Source organism: Maylandia zebra, linkage group LG13, assembly GCF_041146795.1.
Source record: "Maylandia zebra isolate NMK-2024a linkage group LG13, Mzebra_GT3a, whole genome shotgun sequence".
Lineage (NCBI taxonomy): Eukaryota > Metazoa > Chordata > Actinopteri > Cichliformes > Cichlidae > Maylandia > Maylandia zebra.
The window spans coordinates 8,694,879-8,707,946 of NC_135179.1; the positions used below are offsets into that span (position 1 = coordinate 8,694,879).

Sequence of the window (13,068 nt, forward strand, 5' to 3'; positions counted from 1 at the left end):
AGTATCCAAAACATACAAGTTTCATTTATATAATTTTTCAAGGGATCTTATATCTGTTTTAACTCTTTTATGCTTTTCATACAAGTTTCACACAAGACAGATACAAACTTTATTAGATTTATATATATCTTTTCCATATGGGGCCGAACACAAATTCATTTTTGCTACAAAATATAAAAAAAAGCCGGGCAGGCTTGCATGTTAATATGTTGAGAAAAAACGTCATATGGTTACTGTCACAGTTTGCCCCTGTGCTGCTTTGTCCACTGTGGAACTAAGGTATCTTTTTTCAGTTTTCAGGGAAGGTCTACTGTCTGGTTTTCCCGTGAGCTGCACCGGGAGGAGGATAACTGATGACAGAAGGCAGGGGTAGAAATAGGAGGGCTGGTGTTCGAGTTACAGTCTCATTAAAGATTCAGAGGGAAGAACACAGACTATACACACAGACGACAAACAGCCTCGTAGGTGGACGTGTAACAAGACACAAACCTACGCAAGGTCTTAGACATGCAAAAATGACACGATCACAGAGGCAGACATATAATGTAGGATGATTGCATGTGCGGTACATGCAATCAGACACTGACGCATGTGTACAACAAGGATGTTCTGTACTCACATCTTAATACAAGCAGGCCATAAAAACATGGAATCAAGCATAAGCATGCAGTCATAATCACAGTTACAGAACAGGATATTACACTGAAGTACATTATTTCCTGGATACTCATCACGGTAATAAACTTAAACCTTTACTACAAAATGTAATCATGGATATAAAATTTTGACACCTGTGTGTTTGTGCAGTATGTTTTTTCTTCATTATCTTCATGGTCATCAGAATCTCTTGTGTTTGGTGACACATGATGTCCTCATGTTTCATATCCTTCAGATGTTTACTTTTTCTAAATTTTAAACCTCATGTGTCTATAATGTAAATGTTTGTACAACATCCAGGGTTTTCCCACACATACAGATTAGACTGTGCCAGAAGTTGAGCATCTTTGCTACCAAAAAGGACTGATATCGCCTTGCTCCTGGCACGCAAACAGCAAATACAGGACTTCAAAGCCAGGTCCACAGTTCCGAAAAATATGTAACTGCAAAGATACAATTCAGGGTTTTATAGTAAAAGTTTATAAAGAATGACTAAAATTCTCTGAGCAAATGGAGAATTTTCAGTTTCATAAAGAATCAGGATAAGTTGTGGAAAAACAGTATGTCTGCATAAAATAATCATAGAGGGTATGTTTGTAGACAGGTCTGAAGTTAAGAAAGATTGGGGGAGGGTATGATAGAAAGAGTATAAAAAGCCATGTTTCAGAAGGAACTGGGTTTCATGGCAAGGAATGTGTCATCATAAAGGAAGGACTTCAAAAGGATAGTGTAAAAATAGGATCCTCAAAGGATCAACCAACGGCAAACAGCTGTGAACGTCACTCTGGAATTAAAGTTCTTTTCCTCATTTTGCTGTAATAAACCAGGGATCTTTAAAGCAGAGTTGAGAAGTCTGAATAGACTAGAGGAAAACTAGGTGTTTTTCTGTTCTGTTTTGTTTTCTAATTTAACGACAACCCAAAAAAGCAGGAGGGAGTCAGCTGCTGGTGTAGAACGGTTTGCGGTAGTAAAAACATCTACCTGAACGCCAAAGACAAAAGCCAGACCTGCCTATCTGCAAAAACTGCTAAAGGCAGGCGGGGAGAAGAAGAGAACCTGTAAGCCTGCTCAGAAGGAAGACGATAGCAACACTTAGGAAAAAGCGAGACATGAGCGACGGAGCAAAAGGGAGTTTTTTGGAGGGAGACTTTGATATAGGCTGCAGGCTTAATGAGGACACAACCCAGGAGCCCCTGAGCAAGAAGCCAAGGGCTGAACTGGGAGCAAGTTATCTAGGCTCCTAAACCTACCCCAGTTTACCCCCTCTATTCTGGAACAAGGAAAGATGCCAGTGAAACGGAGGAACAACCCACAGAAGGGGCAAGAGGAAACAAAGATAAGAGTCAAGCCACATGTGTCACAAGCTGAAAAGGCAGGGCACAATAACCCAAGAACATGAATCAATGGGACAGATAAGATGAGGAAACAAAGTGAATGCTACCACAGAAGAGTAGGAAAACATCTTTAACCCTTGTATGGTGTTCGGGTCTGTGAGACCCGTGTTCAGTTTTTTTCAAAAGAAAAATTAAACAATTAATTATTTTTTCACGTGTAAATGTGTTGTGTCTTTCCACTCACTCCACTTGATTATAACTGATTTATTTATAACATTTTATATAAAAGAAAAACGAGAAGCACATTAATTCATAAATGTGATCTAACAAAGGTAAAGGGAAAAAATTAACCATGTTTGCTGTTCATATGTCTTGTAATTGGGATGAAGTAAACATCTGTTGAATAATTTAACATAAAATTGTTTGATAGTGTTAATTTGGAAAGCCAAAACTCTAGCGGGTCCACCAGACCCATGAACACTGGCTGAGTAACAAAAATACGAACACCACACAAGGGTTAAAATGCCCAGTTACACGACAGTGGAAGCTGTCTTTAGAGATGGAGCAGGGCGTATTAAGTGTGGACTTACACAAGTGTACGCTAAGAATATGCCAGATACCCACCCATCTGTTTATGGTGACAGGGTGGACATCCACAAGTCTCTTGTGGATGTCCACCCTTCAAAAACTGAACCAGTGTATCGGCAAGCTATAAGGAATGCTCCTTACATGGATGAAATGATGATTCTTGATCAATCAATGGGAAGCTCATCTTAGGAAGTTACTTGACCCCAGCAACAGTTACTGGCAGACGAATACAGCCTTACACAGGAAGTGGAAGGCGAGGAGAATATCCACCTTTTCACTCCCTAAGTGCAACCAGTGATTGCAAAGAGGGAGTGTCAAAATGGGCTGACGTCCCCAAGCCCCTGCCACTTATAAACCACAAACAAGCGGTTTAGTATGGAGCCATAATATGAATATTACGACTCAGAGTTCTGAAATCCATTAAACTGATGATGACTTTGTTTAAATTCAATAATCTATAGTAACAGTTTATAATGAAGGTAATGATTCATTGAGAAAATAAGAACGTGCAATTTCACAGTAAATAAGGATAAGCTGTAAAAAACAGGAAATGTGCTTGAAATAATCATGAAGGCCAAGCTGAGACATGTCTGCAGTTAAGAGCGGAAAGATATGATAGAAAGTACGTGAGTAAACTGGAGTACAGAACTGGGAAAATCAGAGGATCGACCAATGCCAGCTCTGAATGGATTGCTGGAATTGAAGTTCTTTAGCTGATTTTGCCAAAATGGCCCAAAGACTTTAAAGGAGTGAGGCTGTATTGGCCATGCAACGTTTATATCACTCTCTCCAAATGTAGTATTAGATATCCAGTCTCAGTTCTCTTGATTAAATTTTATTATGATGTGCCTGTGATTTCTTTCTTTGGCACTTAAACTTGCCTTTTGTTTAAGCCAGTAAGCCAGCTGATCCCACTTTGAGTAATACTCTCAGAACACAAACTCTGGCCTTTTAAATGGATACCTGGTCCAGACTTCCTGTATAGGGACACCTGAGATATTACAGGTACGCGTGGTTGTAAAGAAATTATTAAATATTTTTCGGTTTTTTCATTCAAGTATTTTGTGACAAAAAATAAATGAGACATGTATTCAGTCGCATTTCCTGATCAACTCCGTCTTCCTGTCCTGCAGTTGTAAAAGCAGCCCTAAGCAGCCATGGAGAGCGTTACACATTTCCAGAGCCAGTCGATCCCAGAGCAGAACAAGGACTACTACTGCCATATTCAACACAGTGAAGCCTGAGTACATTCGACCGCCAGAGAAAAGACACACTAGAAAAGCAGCTGAATGATATCCAGGACAAACCTGGCCAGGCGGGAAAGAAAGCATGAGACAGGAAGGAACAAGGATAAATGATTAGCTTAACCTACAAGTTATGACCATGGTGATATCCACAATGTAATATGGCGTTATTTTCAAGGACAGTGGGGAAAAATGCTAAAATGAGTCACTAAATATACAGAAACACAGATTTTCAATGCATTTCCTTATTTTTATACTAGCCTAAAAAAAATAACATAAAAGAACCAAACTCATTGACCTGAGTTGTTTTTTTCTCCCCACAAGAAGTTAAGTCCTCACAGGGTGTTTATAGACTCCACATCATCAGCACCAAATGCTTATATAGTCATGTCATGTTTTGATTGCATGAGGCATCCAATGTGACCTTCTTAAATGCACACAACAGCAGAAAACAGTGTGTGTGTGATTTGTGAGCTCAAAATGATTCATCTGCATCCAGTTCAGTGTTATTGAGGTCAGCATGTGTCACTCTTATCTAGAAAAACAATACTGAATAGAAGAGAATAGAAAAAAATAGCCCTTATTGTCATTGTACATGTTCAATGAAACTGTGGGTGCTTCATGCTAACTGTGCAGGAATAAAATAAGGATGGAGGACGGTGCTTGCCTACCAACTATACAGTGACTACATTAATGTTTATAGCAACTAGAAAGATGGAAACATTTAAGTTAAATAATTTTACTGTATTTAAAGGTAAATTAGTAGTTTGAAACAGATGTTATAAAGGTATATAGCATCAATCATCCCGTTTCCACAGAAGCTAAAGCAGACAGCAACCATCAGGGAAAACGTTCTCATCAGTTGCGTGCCTTTGGTTGGTTAATGTTTCCGTTCACCATCCATTTCTTAAAGTGTTGGTGCCGGTTGGTTTTCTCTAGAAAGGGAAAGGGGAAGGGCGTGTGTAGGTCTAATTGAGCTGCACCTGGTTGAAAGGCAGCCAAATTAAATGAGCTGTCGTTTAGTCCTAATACCCCATTCAGGCTTCAGCTGTATTAGTTTGGCTACTCTTTCCAGACATTTAAAACAAAGACTTTACATTGCTCAAAAATTTAAATAGTACAACACTTTTATATATTATTTATTTAAATAGCATATCTCAGAAATCTCAGGCCAAAGCATCAACAAGTTACACACTCAACTGTTTGCGTGTCCGATGCACACGCAAGCTCATTTGAGACAGGAAGGTTAAAAAGTGAAGCAGGAAATGGTGATCAAGCACGATCAAAGGAGGGGTTGACAATTACAAGCCCATGTGTGCATATGAAAATGAGCATGCATGTGCGTGCAGCAGTATAAAGTGCCAACCGATATCACCAGCAACAGCTGTAGTCGCCTGTCCGAACTAATAGCAAAGCAGGAAACCTCTGAGATTTTATCTTAATAATCGCACAAAAGTTCTCTTTCACTTTAAAAAAAAATATATATATATATATACACAACCTCAACAGTACTTTCAGTTTCAGCTATAAAAAGTGAAAATTTATTGTGATGTAAACAGAAACTAAAGCTCTTGTGGCAACAGGCTGCGGTTTGAGTGTGGGGAGAGGTGTTGCTCATTATCATCAAAAAGGCATGCCAACAACACAAAGGTGAGAAACCCAGCCCATTCAGGGCATAAGAGCTGTCAAAAGGTCATGCTCTCCCATGAATCGGCCTCTTTGGTAAACGTGAAATGTAGTGGCCTTGTCTTTATGTAACAAACTGCACATCGAGTATCTACAACACCTGCATTTTTTTTTTTACTAAAGTGTATCAGCAAATGCCCAACATTAACAGAATTTCTTCCCCCCATCAGCATTTACAAATAAGGATCCTATTCATGAATTTAGAGTAATAAAGCTGCCAAAAAAGCTTCAGTGTATTTCAGTTTCCACTCTACCCTCAGTTTTCTGACTTAGGTATTTAAAGCAAGAGAAAAGGTCTTTGTGAGGGAAAGGAATGGAGTAACAAATTGGTTAATGGTAGAAGATAAAAAGTAAGAAAAATATAGAACAAAAAAAGTATACTGTGTCCTCAACATTGTCTGAAAAAAGTAGTAAGAACTAAAAGGGAACTGGGCGAGCTCGTCCTTAACCTAAGCTCTTTCTCTTATCCTTCACCTCTCGTGCAATTTTAAAGAAAGATTTATTTCTTTTCCACTGCTCCAGTAAGATTAACGAAATAGAGCCCTGTAGCTTTTGCCTAATCTTACAAACAAACAGACAGCACTCATCACATGCACCTTGGCGTCAGCAAAGACATAAGCAGGCACTCTCTTCAGCTGCTGTACCCATATGTCTTGAATTGTTGTCTTTCACTATAAAATCTTTATTTGTGTTAAGACAATAAGACTCAAGAGACCATAAAGCAATCAGGCACAGCATTAAAACCACTGCCAGGTGAAGTGAATAACATTCATATTCTCTTTACAATGCAATGATGTGCTGAAAAACCTTGAGCCTTAACCCACAGCGAAGCACTCCCCCATCCGGATATTACCACCTGCAACACCATAAGAACTGGACAGGACCAACTTGAGGAAGACAATAAAGACTATATAGTCTTATCTGGGCCTTTAAATTCCCAGATTCCAAATCCGACTAAGCAACAATAGGACGGCTACTACCAAATAAAGGCTCCACTCCCAACACCCCCGTGTTAGACACAGCAGGAAACATTCAGAGATCCTGTGTCCATGACCCAATGGATAAGTTGCTTTGGTGGTACAAGAAGAACGTGCACAAAGTAGGCAGGTGGTTTTTATGTTCTGGCAAATCAGTTTCATGTTGGGTTTCACTTGCCCAAAATGCAATCCACAAAAGCAGCATTCTCCCAAATCTTTTCAAAGGATACTCGGTTATTTTAACCCGGTGCATTAGCTGCATATGTGGCATTTGTGGCTCTACCTTGGTTCTATCTCAGGAAAATGAGGACTCAAAAAGCAAGCACATATTATGGCAGCTGCTCACATAAATATGATTTATACAAATGCTTGTCTGAATCTGAAATGAACCACTTGCAATGAGTGGAAGGAATGATCCATTTGTTTCTTAGGTTTAACTTGTTTAATGTCATTTGTTTTTTAAAATGAGTCACATACTGAGCATGTATCCTCACAGCTCCTTAACAGATCAGCCTACCAACAAATGACTGCCTTGCAAGCAAACGCACAAGAACCTAACCGTGACTCTGGCAAAAAAGGAAAGCGCCCTAAGCGCAGGCTCTTTAAAGCAACACTATGGAAAATGGCTGGTGGTTTAACGCTCCCCTTCCTCTTTTACTCCCTACCTTGCAGAAACAAGGCCATAGAATCGTGCCCACTGTCTGACCCACTTTCCATGACAGACGTAATCTCCCTGCACAAACTTCAGCCTGTTTACCAGCCCAGGGGAGTGTAAGCCGGACCGGGCGGAATGTGCCAAGCTCCTCACACAGCGGGAGGAAAGCTGCCGCTCAGCTGTACCGACGATTACACCCGCTGAGCTCATCGGCCCTCTCTGATAAAACTACACACCACAGGCACGTGCACACTTAAAGAACGCTGCAAACACAAAAAATCTCCTCTCAGCACGAGCACACTGTATCATTAAGGTTTAAAAGGGTGCCAGCACACAGATGTTTGGCAAGTGGCTGAGTGGTTGGTTTGAAACTCAAATATAATCACTCAATGCAAGGATCCTGTCATGATTGGCAGCTTTAATTTGTCTGAGTGAATGTGCAATAAAAAGGCTTCTATACAGTTCACATAAACGCATTCATTCAATTTGTCCACTTATCTTCGACAGTCTACTTATCAGGCTGTCTTGACAAAGTAATACAACAATGTAGCGCTATGTTGTGCTGCTATGTTTTAAAAATGTACTGTAACAAATCTCCTGCAGCAGTATTTTTCAGATTAAGTGCAAAACACACCCAGAAAAAATATGGAAGATATGTAGAATTTTCCTTTTAATTGTGAAAGACTATCATTGATCTTCGCACTAAAGACGTTTTGTCAAAACTATTTCTGAACATTTGCTTCGTAATGACAACATTTCATCATGCAAACAGGCTTCGGGAATCCAAAATCCCTCACAGAAACAAAAATGCGTTACCAAAATTGCCATAAAGTCAACTGCTCATACTTCTTCTTCAAATATTGAAAGCCACTTTTAAAAGGCCGATAGGGGGTAAGCACATTAGTAATTCTGTTGGTGTTTAGCACAGTTTCATGGTGCTACTGAAGCTGTTCATCTACAAAATCATGCTAAATATTTAATTGAAATTAAAAAACGTAAACATTTTAGATGAAAAGGGTTCATTCCTTTTTTTTCCAGTCCAGACCGAGGCGAGACTGTGAGGCCTCCCTGTGTCCCCACAGACTGGGTAACTAAGGATACAGGCAGCACTGAACCTCCATTAAGACATCAGAGCTGCACTCCCGTCTGACACCGACAGCTCCGATTTCCTTCCTGAAATTGAGACTCTAAAGCATGCTGAGAACATGAACACACACTCGGGCCTGTAGCCAACACACCCTATGTAAATGTGCAAACGTGTATATGCAATACTTGCACTCTCCCCTCTGTTACACAACAAATCCTGGCCCAGTAGAAGCTGAAGGTTCCACAATTTATAGCAGTGATGAATTGCAGGATTCTTATGCAGGTCTGCACTGTGACGCAGGATTAGGGATTAGTGAGATAAGAAATCAGATTTAACTCTGGATTTTCAGCGTTGCAAAGCAGTTCGCTCCTTTTCCTCTGTTATGTTCAGGGGATCGATAAGTATAAAATCACCACCTACTGACCAATCAATGCTCTTGGAAACAGAATCCCCATTCGTTGGAGATCACTCTGGCTTTGGTGCATGGATAGTTAAAAAGTCTTTAGTTCTATAAGTCATCAACAAATGACAGCAATTCTCAGCTGAGAGAACTTTAATTCTTGTTTCTTTTAATTCCATATATAATGTAATAATAATATATTTATATAATAAAGTTTACTAAAGATTTACAAATGATATTCACCAATATGAACCTTTTTTTTTTAGTTTGTTCTTGTCTTGTCCCCCTACTGTCAGGTCACAGTTGAAAAAGCAAACATTACGCTAACATAAATTCAGTGGAGGACAAAATTTTAATTGTAGTCAGACTTTATTTGGCAATGACATTGAAAGCATATAAACTTACACGACTAACAGTCGACACTGTTCTTTAACAGCTTAATGCCTGCAGTAACTGTTTTGCTTTCAAATTCCTAATACTTGTTGAATATTTGTCATTCATCAGTGTTTCTACACACTTTATTGTGAACATGTCGAAAAACCTGTGCTGCTCTGCTTGGTCGGTTATCAGCATTGCTACAATATGAAGACATATTCTGAGAACTGTTTAAATCTTCTTCATAATACAGGGTCTGATTCTAGACACCAGATCTAGACGTGTTTGGTCACTGATACAAACCCATATTTCCCAATAACACTGTGCACAACTTATATGTTTGCAGAAAACTGATTGCAACAGTATGGAAGCCCGTTTCCGCCACTAAAAAAAAAAAAAAAAAAAGGATCCATAACTCAAAATTTCGAGTTATTTTCTCGAAATTTCGAGTTATTATCTCGAAATTTCGACATATTAACTCAAAATTTTGAGAAAAGCAACTCGAAATTTCGAGTTAGCGCTGCCAATCAGTAATCTACGTGAATGACGTCATTTCCATGTTACCCGAAAGCTGAAGCCCTCAGCTACAAATGCTACAGCTAAGCTACCGGTATTACATCCAGTCGTGAATGCACAGATTGCTGAGTGTTTTCAGCCTGGCTTCACAAATGATGAAATCCCTGTGTTATTAGCTGAATCACATGGTGTTACTATCAGCAAACATACTTTAATTTGTTGGGATCCGTTTTTGAGTGCGCGGTCCTGCGCCATATGCTTCCGGGTAACAAGAAAGCGACCTCATTCACGTATATTTTTGATTGGCAGAGCTAACTCGAAATTTTGAGAAAAGTAACTCGAAATTTCGAGTTATATTTCTCGAAATTTCGAGATAATAACTCGAAATTTCAAGAAAATAACTCAAAATTTCGAGTTATGGATACTAGCTTTTTTTTTTTTTTTTAGTGGCGGAAACGGGCTTCCATACCAACAGAGCACGTTATATACGCAACACTTTTCGCACCATGCATCTGTAGCTAGAACTCTTTGAAAGCCTACTTTCCTGCTTTCTTTTTAAGCTTAAATTAAATAAAAATGTGATAGAACTATACAGTTTATAATTATTTGAATTTCCTATTCTGAAACAAATTTTAAAAAGCTGTGGGGTTGGTTCAGTGACAAAATTAAATGCACTGGCTGCTACAACTTGCCAACATTTCCTCATTAGAGTTCACAATAAAAGGCAGACAATGGAAGTAAGATCAGGGGCAGATGGTGTTAATGCACGTCCCTCTTCTCTGTGACATTTCCAGAAAGGGGAAGGGAAGTGGTGAGATCTACACCAGCTACCCAAACCAGACAGAAAGGAAAAAGAAAAAGAGATGAGGAGAAGGGGGGGGAGACAGAGAGGTGAAATGAGATGGGAGACAGAGAAGGAGAGGAGGGGGGAAGTCATTAACTCGCAATCAAGCTCTGGGAATGGCAAAAGAGTCCGTGCATTTGCTTAAGCAATGTACCCTTTCTCACTCACCCCTCCCTGTGACAGGTCAGCACCCAGGATGGATGGGATGTAAACTAATACCTGCATCTCTGAAGCCTGCATTGCACACAAAGATACAGTCAGCCAATGCCAAGCAGAGAGCTGTATCTTAGCGAAGCTGCCTCTGATTTCCACTTAGATAAACACACAGTCAAAACAGGTGCATATGTGTGTGCGTCTGAGAGACAAAGATCAGCGCTCTGCAGCTGCAGCACTCCCTGTCATGACTTTACTCGCAGAGTAAGTGAGTGAGTGAGTGGACATTACCAAATGAGGTAAAGTAGCGTTAATGAAGGAGCAGTTCATTCCCGGAGCCGTTTGCAGAACAAAGACAGTTATTAGCGGGCAGCAGGATGGCTATTGTCGCACTACACCCGCTGTTTTAATTATCAAGCAAAGTCAGGTGGCCTGCGAACTCACTGCGATATAAATGATGAGGTCCTCTTATTGTCCCGAGCCTGCGGTCGGTCTCAGCTGCTTAGCCTTCCAACCAACTTGCAGAGGCTAAGGAGCTAGCTATCGTCCCACCGGCTCAGAAGGAAAAAAACAAAAACATGGAAAAAACGGCAGAAGATTTCGTCCTAATTTCTCCGCGTCTTAGCTGCTTAAAAAAATAAAATAATAATAAAAAAAATAATAAAGCGTATCACGTAGGAAAAATAAATAAAATTGAAGCAGATTAGGGTTTTTTGGTATTTGCTCTCCCCTTCCAGGAGTCGTGAATTGCAGACGCTCACCGTAAGAGAAAATATCCACGGTGCTTTCTCTTTATTTTAAATGACAGCCTCTCCGCGGTGCGCTGTCCTTTGTTGTGAGCATCTCAACGTAAACACGGAGCCGACCCGTTCTGCCCGTTCTCCGCCTGCGAGCGTGCGCTGTAGGCGGGGACAGTGAGAGTGACGCCGCCGCACAGCATCCTGGGACTTGAAGTTTTACCTCCCCCAACTTGTACGAGACCTGTCAGGCTTTTCAGTTTACACAATTATTAGCGTAAGTTAAAGATATGTATATATATATATATATAGCAATATTTCAGGTTTACAGATATTGGGAATGCAGATAATTTATTTCTTGTTAATTTATCCTGGGTTAATTTATCCAGTTATATGAACTGGACGGGCAACAAGGGCGATAGGGCGGCCTTTAGCTCAAGTAGCATTGCTTTTCCATTTTCTTTTTTTTTTAAAAAGGAAAGAGTATTTACTTTGTTACTCACACAAAGCTGAGGTTATAAATTATGATAAGCAGCAAGACCCGTTAAATTTACACATAGGAGTAAGGTTCAGTCCTATGATTAATAAACCTATACACTAGGTCAAAGTTAAACAAAAAATAATTACAACTGAACATGGATAGCAGACTTAGAGAGAACTCTAGTCTCAGTTACTAAAGTGCAGAAACCTCTGTCTTTGATTGCAAAGCAGGAGACAAGCAGGAGAGACATTATCTCTAGTTCCTGGTGTGAAAATATGAACTCACCACACACACAGACACAACAGTTGACTGTTAGCGCACAATATCGTCACCGCATTTCCATTTGTTTTGAAATTTTTAAGTGAAACTACATCATACGGACAAGCATACTGGGCCACCAACACTTTACATGTACAGGAGCTGCTTGGTCATGTAAACTCATGCCATCAAGGTCCTGGTGCACAATTTTTGTGCTGATGTTAATGCCAGAGGAGTTTTTGAACTGTGTGAAATATGTGCCCCAGCAGCTGGCAACCCCGCTCTTTAACTTTACATTGTCTTCCACTTGGTGCCTGAATTTCACGTTGCCATAATAACACATAATCGATCATGGAATATCTAGGAGGGAAGAAATTTCACCAAATTACCTGTTACAGTACCACACACGAATTCAGTGAGCTTTTTAAAATGGCCCATTCTTTCACTAATGTTTGAAAAGTTAGAATGCATGGCCAGGTGCTTGATTTTATACTGATTGCTGCAGAAGAACTAAACTACTATTAACCAAATAATTAAGTTAATCTCAAGATACAGTAGCTTATCTGCCTTGTGGGTCTTTTCATTACCAAACTAACATAATTTACCATGACCTTTAACTTTACCTTTATGGACAGGTTGGACCCCCAAGACCTGTCCATAACATTAATGCTGATATAGATACTGGCGGCTTAGACTGACAGATGTTCTGACAGGCCAGTGTTTGCTAGGCTCCCCTAATTCAAGACAGTGAACTGGACAACACCACTGTGTTTGTTCTGCTGGTGACTTTAAAGTATTTTTAATGGACTACTTTCTAATCCAGATCTGCTAACTTCTGGCTTTTTTTTTTTTTTTCCACTTTGCTTTCTTTACTTTATGTGTAAAAGCCAAAATTTTGGTGGCTAAATTGCTAACTGGCTAAATCGCTAATGGCTTCAAGATTAGGAATATAAAACCAGTGGCTCAAGCAATAGTGGCTGCATACATCTGTCATATACAAGCTATGGTCTAAGACTATACTCATATAGTATACTAACTCTTAGTATACTAACTCATACTAACTCTTTGTTATTTTT

At 39.7% G+C, this 13,068-nt stretch overlaps 1 protein-coding gene across 3 annotated transcripts in view; it reads right to left on the bottom strand.

Moving 5' to 3' along the window:
* Positions 1–13,068, bottom strand: part of peli1b (pellino E3 ubiquitin protein ligase 1b) — a 68,007-nt gene that overhangs the window by 40,999 nt on the left and 13,940 nt on the right. The window contains exon 1 of one of the 3 annotated variants that reach the window (XM_004553460.4): positions 10,961–11,381. The exons of 1 other annotated variant lie outside the window; for it this stretch is intronic. The gene's annotated coding sequence lies outside the window, so the exon portion shown is untranslated. Of the gene's footprint in view, positions 1–10,960; positions 11,382–13,068 lie in introns of those variants that run through there. One more of the 3 variants, XM_076891481.1, reaches the window with a different exon arrangement.